This window comes from Trachymyrmex septentrionalis, unplaced genomic scaffold, assembly GCF_001594115.1.
Source record: "Trachymyrmex septentrionalis isolate Tsep2-gDNA-1 unplaced genomic scaffold, Tsep1.0 scaffold679, whole genome shotgun sequence".
NCBI lineage: Eukaryota > Metazoa > Arthropoda > Insecta > Hymenoptera > Formicidae > Trachymyrmex > Trachymyrmex septentrionalis.
The window spans coordinates 52,804-70,495 of NW_017305861.1; positions in this window are offsets into that span (position 1 = coordinate 52,804).

The window sequence follows — 17,692 nt, forward strand, 5'->3', positions numbered from 1 at the left end:
TCGTGACGAGCATTAGTTACCACACGTTTGTAATCTTCGCAAAAACTAACAATATGCTGAGCGGCACACAAAAATTAAAATATCGTCTGTCATTGGACTTTTGGCTTATAACTAAAGTCGAGAGATCTCGTATTATGCAAACCATATGAGAACGTTCATTAGAAAACGTTGTATAAACCTTCATAACATTAGTTCCATTCCAACATTTGTGCGGTCAACTTCCATACTATTGAGTTCATATCGAATTTCATCGAACATGAACGTCACGCAATTACATTCAAACTTTAGCCGGTTTTGTACACTTTCTTCTTTTGAAATTAATTTACTTTCGACGTAGAGAATTCTATCACACGGTAACGTATATAAATCCTACTGTTGAATGGGTATTATTTTGTCACTATATCCATACGTCGTGTTGACATACGGATTGAATGTGTGAAACTTGAACTTGACTATGCTATTATCAAAGATCGGTTCGCCTTCAATATTCAAAATATCACCCATCTCAGATATTTCGTACGATACCCAATGATTGTAAAAATTTAATGTTCGATGCCGTAAGTTTCTTTCTACTGAACGATCGAATGTTTTTGATCCCTCTGGCAAAAAATATGTCTCTAATCTGTTTCGCCTGCTAGTTCAAAATAAGCATCTTACGTTATCATTGTCGTAACACTTTATCGCTGTCACCTCCATATATAATATGCAATCTAATGGTGATCTTCGCGAAAATCGAGCAATTATCTACAATGCGAAATGTCAGATCCGTAATGCTCCGTACGATGATCGGAAGGTAAATAATTTGTGTTAGTCTTTCCGATATCTTATATCCTCGGTAGCACGCTCGGCGAAAACTCGCGTGCACACACTTGTCGATGCTGTATGCACCCGCGATCACGTTGCATTCAATGCGAATGATGTTTACGTTGATGATATTTATCGATTCGTTCGATTCATGCCACTGTCGTGGTTCTAACACGCGATTCGAAAATTCTAACAGCAATTCAATGTTGAGATTTGGTAAAATTTACTCGATAAGCGCACTTAATCTCGCTCTTCATTGCATTGTTATCAGCGCGGATAGTTAATGGGTCTTCGTCTCTGCGAAACGTTTTCTCTCTCACAGTATTGTTGAGGTAAGATTGTAAAATTGCACGTCTTAGATACTCGTTTATGTTACGTATTTCGTATTATCCTTCCGGAATGATAATTTCCTTGTCGTCTTCGTCAAAGTAAAATTTATTATTCAATAAATTCACATTAGATATTGTATGGTAAGTTTCGAAGTTCGTTAGACCGAGCTTGTAATCGCCATCGCTCAAATCTAAAGGCCGGAAGGTAGTAGACCGCGAGGATACTATTCTTACCGATCAGCGTAAATGTTAGTGACATATTTGAATAAACACTGAGTTGAAACAGTGCAATGTCAGTTCTTATATTGATCATCAACCATCTGTAAAAATTGCAGAGTTATCCATAGTTACTCTGATTATAACGTTGATAAGGCGTGTGATTATACTCAATTTGCGTTACGTCCAGATATTGCATCAATTCCTTCGGTGGTCGAAGATTGCCGAAATTGTCAAAGTAAACAGCACGATCTCTCCGTTTCGCGTACGTCACGCAATGAGTACCTGGTCTCTCGGTATTATCCAAAATACCGCTTTTCGATATACTCCTCCTGTTGGTAAAGTAGTACCCATAAAAATACCTCTAAAGTGTGGAATACACATATTTTGCCAGTTGTTGCAATTCTACGTAGTTACCATATATCCTTAGTATTTTTATGGTTTCTTTAACTTTTTTATATATATATATTTTTTAAAATTTTTCTTTGTTGAGATCCATCGTCCATGTTTGTACGGAGCGAGATAAATTCCATGACCTTCTATGACACGATTATGACGTTTCAATTCTTCCAATTGACGCTGCGCAGCTTTATTGTATAAAGCTTTTGCGACTCCTGCCGCACCGCCAACCAGCGAGCCGACGACTCCCAGCAGCAGGTAAAAAATCGCTACGTTTTGTTACCGCCAATATGACAAAAGTGTCGCTTTTTCGTTGATTTCTTCTTTTTCTTTGTTTTCAAATACCGATTTTTGTCTTGGATTTCATAGCCACTTAAACAGATGTTGGCAGCAGCTCTATCTCTCCGATAATCAAATCGGTCGCAGTAATGTTTCCGTGCCTTCTCGGCGAGTATTTTATTGGCTACGTGTCGTTTCGCGAGATCTTTGCTCCGTCAATAAGTTTTGTCGTGTTCGCGACACGCCGCGTTCAATAGATGCTTCGATCGTTTCTAATAATAATCGCTTTTCTAAATGCATTCCTGGACCGCAAAATGGATATCCGGAGAGATGTAATTGGAATAGAAGTGCGTTTATCGCGTGATTTAAAAAAACCACAGCCTTTTGTTGTAGTTGACGTTCGTAGCAAATTTTTATAAACGGTACCGGATCATCGATATGCGATCGATGACAGGGCAAATTATAATGTTTCAAGCATCGACGAAGTTGCTGAACTTCTGAATCAGTCTTTATATGTTCAGGTAATCTGTCCTACAGTTAATCTGTAATTCTTAAATTCTCGTAACAAAATAATTTTTGATATATATTCCAACTCTTTGGCGGTTAAATTATATATATCGCAGTTGTCCGACACAATAAGAAATATTTTCAATATTGAATAGTTTCGCTCTACGCGCTTCTATAAATAGGTCCGCTCTCGAACTCAATTTTTTTCAATTTATCAAAGTAATTTATGTCGATAATAAAGTACAGAAAAAATACTGAAAAAGAAATGCGCAAGCATGGAAACATGTTGTCGATTTCTATACGTGATATTATCTGTAGTTCATCAAACTGCGGTAAAACAAACGTACTAATAAGTTTACTCGAAAATTCACACGCCGTATGCTTCGAAAACATATACGTGTACTCGAAATCATTGCAACAGCCAAAATATCGATACTTGGAGAATTTATTAGCCCTGATTGAAGAAATTATTTTATATTCTCCAATAATAGCAACGTCGTTTCATCAAACGAAGCGCTTCCAAATTCTATTTTTATTTTGACGATGTGGCATGCGATAAGCAAGACGTGATCAGAGAGTACTTTGCGATGGGTCAACACGAGGACATCTACTTCTCTTTTTATCTCTGTCAGACGTATGCAAAGATATCGAAGCATCTTATATGTGATAATGCAAATCTGTTGATCCTGTTCAAACAAGATATTATCAATTTGAAACATGTATACAATGGCCACATAAACACCGACATGTTACATCTTACGAGGATTTCTGTATCATTACTATTGGCGGCAAAAGTGGATTCTTAGTGATAGACAAAGACAGTGCGCTTACGAATGGACAACGCAGAAAAGGATTTATTGAGTTCGCAATATCGTAACGTGATTAGTTGTTATCAGTATGTCAAGCATACAACATTTTCCTCAAGTGCAACATGGATAGCAGAAAAGAGGGTAGATCGTGAGAGGGTAGCAAAGCAGATTGCAAAATTTAAAAACAAGTAATTCGATTTATAAAAAGTATCGCGCTTTGAAAACCAGTAAAATAGAGGAAGACATAGTATTGGAGAGAAAGTCTTAGCCTTTCGTCGAACCTATGAAACCGATTGTCGGAAACATCGCGGGCAAGGAATCTCAGCCGATTAAGAAAGAAGTAAATGTTACAAAGGATAAAAATATTAAGAAAAACCTAAAGAAGATAAAGAAGATGATGATAATGACGATGATGATTTCTAAATGGATAAAGCATGGCTTTACCATGACTTAATATCGTCTCCTAAAAAGCACAAACAAAAGAACCGATTGTCACGTCGGATTCATTTAATTCTACATCGACCGAATCACGTAAATTATCGTACAAACATTTTACACCTTTTCTTAACCGAAGACGTCTATGAAACGTCCAATAAACCGAAACGTTAGTTAAACAGTTTTTGCAAACGCAACAAGTTTGTGAGGAGTTGCATAATCAACTGGGGTCACTGGGATAAAAATACGTAAACATATTTCTCAATGGTAGCAGAGAAAAGGAAATTGATCAAGTTTATGACGTATATCTTAGCGAAAATAGCACGATTTTCGGTGATAAACAGTTCGATTTAGATACGTAACGAATGATTTTGTAATCGTAGATGGAGTAACGTACAAAGATATACCTGGGTTGTACGAATTAATTTTCTAAAGAATTCTCGACGATACTATTATGCAGAGGATGATAAACTAACATATAAAAGTATACTGTTAGCAACGAATGTTCATAAGCGCAATCATAAAGCAGTCATAAAGCAGATAATCCAATAGTGGGTAGCAAAAGGCAAATATATGAATATAATAGCATCCTTGATGTCAGATAAAATACAAGTTGAAACGAGTACACCACGTGCCAGGAAACTAAATGACAAGTTAGCTAAAAAACAAAAAGATATAGGGCATGCATCACAAACGCAAGATATCTTTAGCGAGTAGTCATATTTGATTAGAGAAAATTTATAATCTAATTACAACAATTAAATATTATATAGACGCTTCGGCCTTACATTAAGCCATCTTCAGTATATAACTAATTCGTAACTTTTTTCGCGCAACGGGCGACTAATCTAAGTTTGTTTTCTTAAACCTGTCTGATTGTAACGCAAGAACGCTTGTTATCTAAAAATTGTTTTTTATTTTTCCATATATTAATGTTAGTCCAAAGAGTTTCGAGTTATCCTATCCAAAGAAAATCGTCTTTTATTACACATTTTCTGATAATCCAAAAATTTGTACATAGTTGTTACTTGAACACAAAATTTTCAGATTCTAATGATCACAATATTTCTTGATTAATTAAAAGTTTGCAATTCGTAATTACGAATTATAAAATATAAAAAATCGATATCTGTGTTAAAGTCAACTTATGTAGATTCTTATCCAAAGTGGATGACTTGTTGTATTAAAGTACTCATTAAGCTAGTACATGTTCAGATTTTTATCATATTCTGAAACACAGCTTTATATACAAAACGTGTAACGAAGGAGAGGGTAAGATGGTACTATGTAGAGGGAGTTATGCTAAGCAAAGGAAAGTACTCTCTAATAATTAATTTTTCTCTATCACTCTGCTTGTTCAGATCATCAATTTGTTTTTTAATAAATATCATTTCCAACGTGATTCTTTTTTGGAAAAACGGTTCTATATCTAACACTTGATTATTGTCCCAATTTATTTTGGCCACATTCAATCTGATGCAGTAATAATACAGTCAAAGAATCTATTGATTTTTTAATATTAGCTTTATGTTCATTGATTCGCGTTTCCTTTTTATTTGACCAACATACGAGAAGTAACAATCAAAACAGTTTATTTTGTATACCACATCACATTGTTCCATTACTTCTAATTTATCTTTACCTAATTTTATGAAACGATTCAAAATATTCATAGGTTTATAAGCTATTTTAAAATTATTTTTTTTCGCTAGTATTAAATTGTTCCGAGATTGTATTCATATAAGATATCGTGAAATATTTTATTCTATTGTAATCTTTGTTGTTAACTATATTATTTTCATATAAATTCTTTTCACTAACTAATTCTATTCTTAATTGTAGAAAAATGTCAAGTGGATAACCTCAAAATTAATTAGAAGAATGTTTATCATGGATTCAATGTTTTTTTTTGTGATATTCAGGATGTGAAGAGAAAAAGAATTCTATCAAGCTGACCGATTATCATTCCTCTTTTGTGTTGAAATGAATGGTTTGATTTATAGCTTAGATACCTTCCTGAATTTGTGGGTTTTTTATACATGTCAAATTTAATACAACCACCATCCAATATCATTCGAACATCAAGAAAATTTATAGAATTGTCATGCCCAATTGTGAATCTCAATTGTGAATCTCAATCTATCATGGTAAGAATTGAAATTATCTAATATCTCATTGATCTGATTGTTAGAGGCCTAATAAAATATTATCCATATATCGAAAGTAAATTGGAATGTTGATATTAATGTTGGAAAAAATTATATCTTCCAAATTTTAAATTACTAAATTCGTTAATGCTGGTAATAATGGAGACATGTTCTGGGCATACCAAAGATTTGTTTGAAAAATTTATTGTCAAATTTGAAATAAGTTGAATTGATAATCAAGGAAATAGCGTTAAGAAGTTCTTTTTTAGGAATGTCTGTATTATTTGATATATGTCTCTATCTTTTTTCAATGCTTTTTGTGACTAACTCTATGGGAATGTTAATGTACATAGATATATCGTAATATCAAAGGATAATTTGTAATTTGATTCTAATGCAAAACTATTTAAATTCTTAACTAATTTATAAATATTGTTTATGTAACCAAATTCCTTTTTTATACTTTTATCAATGATTTATTTTAAGAAAGTCGCAAGAGGATATTGTGGACTATTAATACAACTAACAATTATTCTTAGTGGATAGGATACGGGCAGTAGGAATCAAGCGCAGAATGTGTTGTCTCTGAGGAGGGCTTAAAAGTAAGCCGAAACATGTAAGCGCATTTTAGTGAATAAAGAAGTTTCACACTTCATAGATATATTATTTGCGCGATATCATTATTACGGCTCCTACTGCCCATATCCTTTCCAGTATTTTAAATTATAAGGAGTCTTGGTTAGTTTGTAATACGGATTTATTCTTAATGGATTACCTTCTTTGTGGATCTTTGGCATTCCAGGATCTTGGCACTATACCGTCAAAAACATTTAATTTATTTATTCAACAAATAGAAGGACTCTTCATATACGAAAAAAATAACAATAAATAAAGGGCAAGATAAAAGTCAACCACATTTTAAATTGTCATACAATTAAAAAGAATAAATTATAAATAAAAAAAAGTAAAAATGAAAAACACACTTTAAATTCAAATATAAAACGTTACAAGTTTCGGCTATCGGATTGAGCCCTCTTCAGATACTAACTCATAATAATCTTTCTGCGATAACAATAAAATTTGAATTTAAACTATGTATTTCATTTTTACTTTTCTTTATTTGTAATTTATTCTTTTTAATTGTATAATAATTTAAAATGTATTTGACTCTTACTTTGCCCTTTATTGTTATTTATTTAATTTATTATACGTATCTTTATTTATGTATCTTTCTTTCTTCCACCTAGTCAATAATGTATGTATTTGTTTTGTAATTATATTTGTGGGATCTTTGTTAATGTTTATATATGTGTTGTTATCCGATAAAATTTCATGCATTTACTTATTATAATCTATTGAGTTTATTATTACAGTTGAATTCCCCTTATCTGCTCGTGTAATTAAAATGTCTGTATGTTCTTACATAAATTGTTTTACTGCCTTTATTCTTTCTTTTAATGTATTATTCCCTGTATTATTAACATGATTATTAAATTTAATTTTATTGAGAATTTGAATTAACATTGTCACTATTGCTAGCAAATTTAGTAATTCAAGATTTGGAAGATATAATTTTTTCCAATATTAATATCAACAATCCAATTTATTATCGATATATGGATATTTTATTAGCGATTCCTAACAATCAGATCAATGAGATATTTGATAATTTCAATTCTTATCATGATAGATTGAGATTTACAGTTGAGCATAGGGATGACAATTTTATAAATTTTTTTTTATGCTAGCGTGATATTAAGTCTCATGTGACACTTTGTGTTCTGCTCGCCGCTCTGCTCTGATTTCGCTTTTTTGTTCAACTTCTCTCTTATGAGAAGTGCTGCCTTATATCATTATTGTGCCTTATATTGTAGTTATTGGTGCTTTTTGCAACACCTTAGTTTTTATTTTCTAATTTTTTAATTTTTTACTTTTAACGTTTTCACAAATGCTGGTCGGCGAGCAGAATGTATTTCTGTGAGTGAGTGACGCGATTTTTCTGCATTTTTGTTACCTTATTAGTGCGTTTGTACTGCGTTCATTGTGCGTTTTTCTTTACATTCTTGTAATATTTTATCATTGCGTAATAATTTCTTTAATTTTACGTCATTATTTTATGTTCAAATCTAGCCGTTATATTCGTTATCGTTATTGTTTATTCGTCATTCGCTTCTGCCTTTGTTTAAAGGACAGGCATAGTTATAAATATTATAATTATTTTGTTATATTGCTACGTGCCTTGTTGTGCGATCCTACGCGTAAACACATTCTCTTGTACTGTGTCTAATTTCGTGTACTTTAGCATGACTCAGTCGATGTGTGCCAAATGTAAACGGTTTATTTCGCGTAAGTGCTCTTATGCTTTCTGTGGTGCTGACAATGGTTTGTATCCCTCCGATGATTGCGATCCTGTTGTTGCGGCTGAGAGTGGACCGTCGTTATCTTTCCTTGGGGCTGGTGCCTCCTTGGATGATTGTGTCTCGTCGCCTTTTCTCTCATCTCAACCTGAAAGTGACGGAATGCGATGTCATTCTTCCCGGATATCTTCTGACTCATCGGCTCTTTCCGCAGTTAAGTCCTCCTTGTTTACTCTAACTAAATCCATCTTCTCTGGAACACAGAATCGCACTAAATCAGGACTTAGTCTTCTAGATCGTCTTGAGCTTATTCTGGAGACGTTTAACGCTAGGATGGTGGAGTTTAATGCTACGGCGTTTCAAGGATATTGAGGGTGCGACGAATCGACTGATGGCGGCGACGAATGGCCTATCTGTCGATCTGACTGCTATGGGTGCAAGACAGATCATCCTTGAAGAACGCCTCGCTAAGCTGGAGGAGAAGGTGCGTGCTAGCTCTGCAACTTTTGCCGATGGCTCTCATGCCTTGCCGAATGGACTGTCTGCTAGTTTTGAGCGCATAATCAGTGAGCAGAGGGACCATGAGCTCATCGTATTCGATCTACCAAAAGTCCCTTCAGAGAACTACACTGTTACGTTCAAACTCCGGAAAAATGGATTTAAAGAGAGAAGGGAGTAGAAAGGGGCGTGGAAGGAAGGTCAGACTCTTGTCTCGCAAGTATTTGCCCGGAAGCAAACACGTCGAGTCGAATGCACCCTTTTTATTGCTCGCTTCGGAATATGGGTCAACGTCTCGTAAAGACGCTATGACACCTGTTTCCTATGAGCGGTGCGATCGTCGGTCCGAATTTCGAGTCAGAGAAATCCCTTTAACTCGGGAATGGACCACGTGCGAACTCTGAAAGGGCAAGGTTTAATGATTACGAGGTTTTATTAGAGGGGTTTTAAAAGTGAATGACGAGAGCGAGAGAAATAATTAGTAACATTATTTATTGTAGCTAACTAATAGATAAAGAAACCACGCGGTTGTATGATAATCGGTTATATAATAATACTTATTATATCTAATCTGTACATTGCTACAGTTACTGACGTAACAGTATTATCTATTCTATAACGGCTACAGTATTATCTATTCTATAATGGCTATACATTGTATGTACACTGTGTTAGAGGGGGAATCGGCTAGGTTTTGCTTAATATATTTCATGGATGGAAACGGAGGAAGGAGAGAAAAGATTATTAAAGAATCCCACTGGAACTAGGAATGCATTGGGGGAATTCGGGAGGAGTACTGGGATACAGGATGTTGAGGTTTGGCCAGTGATGGCATTACGGATTTCTTCAGGATCGAAATAATGAGGGCCGATTGTGTAGGCCCCCTGAGGGATGGATGCGGTAGTAATCCGCGGGAATTGGGTGATGAGTGACTCAAAGGTGTTACTCTCTAGGATCCGGAAGTAGGATCTAGGTGGGGGTGGAAGAATTTCCTCTAAAAACTCCACGCTGTCTGTGGAGTTCGTCGGAGATGGACTTCATCTGGGGGAAATTGGGATCGATGAATCGGATGATTGGGGAGGAGTATCGGGAAAGATTCTCTCCGTCAGTGCGTCCGAAAACGCGGGTGAAAGAGATCGAGGGGGAGGGAAAGGAGGTAGCTGGGGAGGTGAAGGTGTTCGAGGCGGAGGAGGTATAACCTCAGGCTGATTAGCCGGCGGAGCTGGTGGTGACGAGGATGGTGGTGGTGGTGAGGAATCCTCGGCCGGACGACTCTGCTCTTGTGAACTCCCGAGGTATCTCTTGAACTCTTCGTCCAAGAGTCTCCGTGCCTCCCGGTAGGCCCGGCTTCGAAGCCATCCTTTGAAAGGACGGTTCGGGCGCGGCACTAATTTGGACACAACAATTTAGTATAAATTATAGCGGTTGATTCTATTATACACACATATATACATATGTGTGTGTGTGTGTGTGTGTGTGTGTGTGTGTATGGATGGGACTTACTATTGTTCTGCAGATGTGGGTGGATCTGGCGGCCGAATTTGTTGGTCCCAGCACCTCATGGAAGGTTGCCACTCGGATGTGGAGACTCCGGTCACTCTTGTTCAAAGCCCAAAGGAGATGGAGTTTGAACGAGAACGGTTCTAATTGCAAACCGGCAGAGTTTAGTTTGAAAATTTGACAAATAATACTGGCAACCGATCACTACTATCTTCTGACTTCTGACTGCTGACTGCCGTTCCTCGTGGAGGGCCTCTCTTTTTATATTGGCGAGTTAGTGGTGCCGAGTGCAGAGCACACGTGCTACTGGGCCAATCCAGGATTAGGATTAGGAATATCGGTTGTGAAATGGGATACAGGGATATGTGTCTAAGACAACTTTCGTTATCGACCATTTGCCGGATGTCCAATAGGTTCGAGCCACATTTGTCATTTATTGCGCACAACTGCTATTTTATTTTATAATTCTAATCTATTTATTTTTCCCGTTGCTCGGGATAAGGTTCGCCTATTTGGCACTTGGTTCCAATATCTAATCCAACGGTTCTGTCCCGAATGGATTATTAGCTTGAAATGTTATTTGGCTCGTCGCTATTGTAACAGATGGTCTATCGGTATTACTGGTTAATAATTTTTATGGTGATGACGAAAGTTTTTAGTCGAAGAAAAGAACTGTGGAGTCTGGACGTAACAACACTAAGACTAAAGTTTCATCCTCGATGTCTCGGTGTCTTTGTCGAAAATTGCGCGAGCCTCCAGGATTTCTGCAGGAATTCGTCCTCGTCTTCACTTATTATCAAATTTACGACAATAGCGAGGCACAATGAACTAATCGCTAGGACTTGTCGGAGAAGTGGACTAAATGCATCAGATGTCTGCGGCTCCAGGCCGACCAGGGGGGGGGGGATAGGATCTTTATTCGCAAGCAGGCTACTGCGTCTGAGCGGCGCACTTTTGTTGAGGATTGTCGACTAGCAGCGGCGCATGGTGTTAGGCGTGTTTGGATACGTAGGGGAATCACTTATTTTTGTGTCAAAGATAATTCGCCCTCGCATCGTTACACTTCTCCGGATTCACTTCTCTCCGTCCTCAGGTCTGTTTCACCTTTGTCCGCTCCCTCTCATCCCGCTCCCCTGTCCCCGCCGCTTGCGTCAGGTGGAAGTGGCCCTGCGTGATCTGTCTGCGTGACACTTCCTGCAGATTCGTCTCAATTTTCGGATTTGTCGGATATCTCTCGGCAGACTGCGTGTTGCATACATCAACGTTAGGTCGCCCGTTCTGCATGTTACGTTAGTCAAAGACATTGTCGTCTTCCACCGTTTGGAAATTCTGGCCATCGGGGAGACTTGATTGCGGAATTCGACCAATTCTGGATCTGATGACATAGATAACGTGCTCGTTCGCTCGGACAGATCCACTGGTCGCCGCGGGGACGGTGTCACGTTATATATCGATGAGTCTCTCCAATTCTTTCTGATCGGCTTGGGCATCCCGCCAGTGAGTACTCTCACTGACATCGTTGCTGTGTCTCTCCAGCTTGCTCACGGTCGGCGGGTAGCGGTCATCTGCGTATATCGCCGGGTGCACCACTTTCTGACTTGCATTTTATAGAGTCATGCCTATGCGGCATATATAACGATGCTATCGTGTGCCTGGGCGATTTTAATGTCGACACATACTTGATCAAATGAATATAATGTCAAACTGTTACTTGATATTGCGTCGCTGTTTTCTCTTAGGCAATTAATTGATGCTCCAACTCGCTTAACATGTAATTCGGCAATTACCTTGGACCTTATTTTTGTCTCGTCGAGCATTAATGTGATTGAGTGCAGAGTCAGCGATGCGACCAGTGTGAGTGACCATCCATGCGACGCTGCTTATTCCGCGATTACATTACCCTGGTCGTACGTTTGTCTCGCGTAACATTCATGCAATCAGGCCTGAAGACATGAGCTGAGGCTGAAGATTAGTCGTCTTTATATGCGGCGTCGCATGTTGATGAGATGGTCTTTTACTTTACGGCCTCTTTTACTGCAATTTTTGACCGACTCGCCCTGATTATTTGTAGGCGTGTTTCTCGTCTCCTCGCATTGTGGCTGAACAGTGCAGTCTGATGGCTTATTGAGCTGAAGAGACGTGTCCTTCTAAGATTCAAACGATTTCAGTCTCCTGCGGACTAGCAGTACTATAAGGGTTTGCGGAACGACATGAATATTGTTGTTCGTCGTGAGAAAAAATCCTTCCTCTCTACCTCCCTTACAACTGATTCCTCGCTCCAATTCTGGAAAAATCTCCTTGGCGATGCACAATCCTCCTCTGCTTCGATACCTTTGCACCTCAGAAATCCTTCTCTCCTAAATAATCATTTTCTTGACACTCTACCTTCTTCGTCTTATTTTTTTAACTCTTTTACTCACCCTCTTTCCTACTCTCCTCACGTTTCCTCGATCTTCAATTTTGCTCCAATCACTCCCAATGATCTTCACAATATATTTAAGCGCATTTGCCTGACTTTCGCTGGACTTCTTGATTTCTCCGGTCGCATGTTCCTACTGTGCCTTCCTCAATATCTTGATCCCCTTGTCTATATGATAAATTTCTCCCTCTCTTATAGTATTTTTCCCTCCTCCTCAATTGTTCTTTCTTCCTAAAACTAATAATCCCTCTTTTCTTTCATCTTTTTGCTATCTCGCTCCCCCCTTTCTTCTCAAAGCTGCTTAAGTATATCTGCTTCTCATAGCTTAATGCTTTTGTTTCCAATTCTAACATCCTTCCCTCCTGTCAATCTAGTTTTCGTCGATCTCACAGCACGACGACGGAATTGCTTTACATCTCTGATGTCGTGCTTCGTAATTTCGACAATTGTCGCCTTATTTCCATCATTGCATTGGACTTCACAAAGGCTTTCGATATCATCAATCATGATTTACTTTTAGATAAACTGAAGTGCGGTCTTTCCCAGCTTATTCTCTCGCTAATCTGCTCGTTCCTTACAAACCGCACACAGCAAATCCTCGTATATAATCCTTTTCCTCTTTTTTCATTTACTCGTGCCGTTTTCTCTGGTGTTCATCAGGGTTCCATTCTAAGACCTTTACTCTTTATTATTTCTGTCTCTAATTTGTCTAATTTTTCTCTGTCCTCCGAGCTTTTCATGTATGCAGATGACGTCTTCTCAAATTTGTTCACCTATTTAATGTTTTAGCAACCTGTTCTGCTTTGAATACAGACTTAAAATCTATTGCCGAATGGTTCATTAATAATGCCCTGCATCTACAATAAATTCTTCTAAATTATCCTTGCTAATTGTCGGTTCCTCAACATTGTTATCCCGTATTCAATCCTTTGACATTTCTCTTAATTCTATTCCAATTCTTCGCTCCTCCTCTATTAGGATTCTCGGTGTCCATGTTGACTCTTTATGGCCATATTCGAGTCACACGTGGCCGTCAAGTGTCGGCTGCTTATGCTCGTTTACGTCTTCTTTATCCCTTTTGCCACATCTTTTCCTGCTCTCAAAAACTCTTTATCTCTCAATTACTTGTTATGTCTCTATTTGATTACGCTGATGTCGTCTATGTTCCTGCTCTTAATCATCAGCTAAATCGTATATCCAATACAGCGTATCCAAAATTCTTGTTTCCGCTTCTCCTATTGTATTCGTAAATATATCTCCGTATTACCGGAGATTTAGCTGACTTAAAATTTGGCAACGTTTTATTTTCCACTTGTGTATTTTCTCTTTTTCACTCCAATACTCCTCTATATCTGCAACGTCTCCGTCAGTTGAACTCTGAGCATCATTCCTCTTTTATTCCTCTTGTCACCAGATACCAAAATTATTTATCCTTCCCTATATATCGGTCCACTAAGTTCCGTGCCGCTTTCTCCTACACCTCTATCAAACATTTTAATTCTCTTCTTGATTCAATAAAAATCTCTTCTTACATGTTTTGTATATAAAGCTGTGTATCAGAATATGATGAAAATTTGGCTGAACATCTTAACGAGTACTTTATTACAACAAGTCATCCACTTTAGATAGGAATCCACATAAGTTGACTTTAACACAGATATCGATTTTTTATATTTTCTAATTCATAATACAAATTGCAAACTTTTAATTAATCAAGAAATATATGATCATTAAAATCTGGAAATTTTGCGTTTAAGTAACAACTATGTACGAACTTTTGGACTATCAGAAAATGTAATAAAAGACGATTTTCTTTAGATAGGATAATCCGAAACTCTTTGGACTAACATTAATATGTGGAAAAATAAAAAACAATTTTTAGATAACGAGCGTTCTTGCGTTACAATTAGACATGTTTAAGAAAACAAACTTAGATTAATCGCCCATTGCATGAAAAAAGTTACGAATTACTTATACATTGAAGATAGCGTAATAGAAAGTTGAAACGTCTATGTAATATTTAATTGTGGTAATTAGATTATAAATTTTCTCTAATCAAATATAACTACTCGCTAACGATATCTTGCGTTTGTGGTATATGCCCTTTATCTTTTTGTTTTTAAATTTTAACAACGTGTTGACATTTATTGTGAACTAAAAAAGTTAAAAAAAGTGTAATACCACATGCCATAATCCTAAATAGAAATAAAATTGATCATGTCCATTGGAACGATCCTAACAAACTTGTGGATCGTCTTCGATTGCTTGAGGCTTCACGTCAGGCAAGTCATAATGCCCACGATAATAAAATCTTATTCATTATCGAAGAGCTTTGTGAAGCTGGTCTTATAAATTGAAACAGGGATACGCAGTAATTTTAGTCTATGTTGAAATGCCAAACAACGTTTGCGTAAGATCTTTGTGACACTTTTTGCATCGTATACCATGATAAAAAATATCCGAGAAGAAAAGTCTCGAAAAGTGGCAACTAATGGAAGAACTGCACGCTCCAGCGAGAAAAAATTTTCTACGCAGTGCAACCGCACTCACGACCGCAACTTCGTCGCGCATTCACAACTTTAAGATTTTCTTATGCAATCGGTTTACTGGTGACTTTAAACGAAACGCGACAAAAATGCGTCTTCACGCGGCCACTCTTAAGGGCAACACACAATCGCAAAACAATAGTTGAGCATCAGGCACGAGTGAGAGTGCCACTCTTTCTCGAAATTACGCGATATTTTCTCTATACAATATTCTAACGAGCTGTGAACGTCGACGGGCTCTTAACCGGCAGCTCAGCCTCGGAAATGGCAGAGGGGGCGGTTCGTGGTCGAGGATAGAGGATCGTTTGGATAAGCGAATAGTGACGACAATAAAACACACAAGAATTAATAATAGCAAAAATAACAAGTATATTGAATAAGTCCCCGACTTTCATTTACATCTGCCGACAAAATCGTGTCGATAAGATCTGATCAAACGCGATAGGCGGCGGCTTCGCACCATCCTCGAAACGTTTTACTCGTATCAATATCGTTAAAAGTCTGTGGCATGAGCTCACGCCACGCAAGGATCCTTTCGCGAATTATGTGAACAATAATCCGCCGCTTCATACAGGCGACAGAATATAATAAGGACTGCAGCGTAAACACGGCGTGACTTCGTGCGCGCTCGCCAGGCTTCGCGCCGTTCGACCGAAGGTCAGAGAAGGACAGAATGCACGCAAACTCGACGCTACTCAATCTTGATAGGATAGAATATGCGCAATTATTACTTACTAGAACAAATTATCGTTAATCACTATTAGTGCCGATACTCTAAGAGACATGCAGATTTTACGCTGCAAGATTCCGAAACGACAAGATACGCGCCAATATTACAGTGCGAAACTTCGACACGATACGATACAGAAACATGATACGCGACAAAATCTTACGATAAATGACGAGGCTGTGGCCTTGGCGGACGCAGTAGAATTTCCCCGACTATGAGCGTCCCGGGAGGCGACACGTTTACCCAAACTCCACGAAAATCTAAGACACGGCAATGCTCAGTGTGCTCACTACAATATGCCCGATAAGATTGTGATAAAATTGCGCCTCCCGGATTCGGAAACCGGCGACTTTACAACTTGTGACGTTCATCTCACCGTGACCTCTTGCTGGTGCTCGCCCTGGTTGTCTCTCTATTGGCTCGCTCAGCTTTTATCTTGCTGCGTCCTTCCAACGTACGCTCGCTCAGCTGGCCACAGCACAAGTGCCGGGCGTTGATCCTCCCGGGAGCACGCAGGGCTCGTTATCCCCGCGAGGGGGCCTTATCGTGCCTTATTGGCGCGTGGCTCCGCGGCTCCGCTAATCGGGGGAACCGCGTCATGCCCGTGTCGCATGTCCTGGCACGCGAAATTTGAGAGGCCGCAGGATCTTTTCGGGCCGCCCCGAAAGCGTGGCTTCGAGGCGCCTTCTCGGAGCTTTCGCCGTCCTTGTGGCCACCCCCGTCTTGCCATTTCACTCCTCGTTCCGTCTTATGTCTGGAAGATAATGCGATAAAAGGTGTCTTGCGATAGCATAAAGGACGAAATAATGAATGATATCACCTGCGTACGACCCGGGGGACAGAGTGTCGTGCGCCCCGGCAAATCCGTCAGCAGCGGTCGTTACTCGACTTCCAATCTTGGCCGTCTTCCTTCTTCACGGTCCGGTGAGGCGGCGTCAATCTGCCAAGATCGCAGGAGTCGTCAGTTTCTATAACTCTCGGTACGGAAAAGCACAAAAAAAAAGAAACGAAAACGGTAATGCAAAACGCGCGAAACACGCAAATAATGTCGCGAAAAAGCGCAGATGCGTCTGTCCCCTAAAATGTGGAAGGACTCAGGACGCTAGACTGCACTATTCGGTTGGGTCGTGCGACCCTTGTGACAGACGGAAAACGTCACGTCACAGCAGACGTGTCATAATTTACGGATACGATGACCTGTGGTAGGCTGATGTGGTCAAAATGTGCTCTTATACACGATTCAACAAAGGTTATCACTACATTCTCATTGTTATCGAAGTGTTGATTAAGCATGCCATACCGGAGTAGCAAAGCGGATTTTAATCCATGGGGCTAGAGGAGGCGCGTAAATCCGACAACAACAATAACACATCTCGGACTAGGAAATTGGCGACCTTACACTTTTTTGTGCCGCTCGTCTCACCGCTCTGACCCTTCGTATGGCACTCGGCTCTCTGTTTCCTGGCTCTGGAGGTCCTGTCTCCTTCTTCAATGCTTCGCCTTCGCTCGCCACAGCACAAGTGCCGCGCGCTGATCCTTCCGGGGGCACACAGGGATCGCTATTCCCGCAAGAGGGCCTTATCGTGCATAATTGGCGCGTGGCCCTCCGCGAATTGCTTGAACCGTGTCACTCAAGCGGCTCGTTCCCTGGTGCGCGGAATTCAATGGACCTTTTTCGGCCGATTAGGAGACTCCCTAGGACCTCTATTTTGCGGGA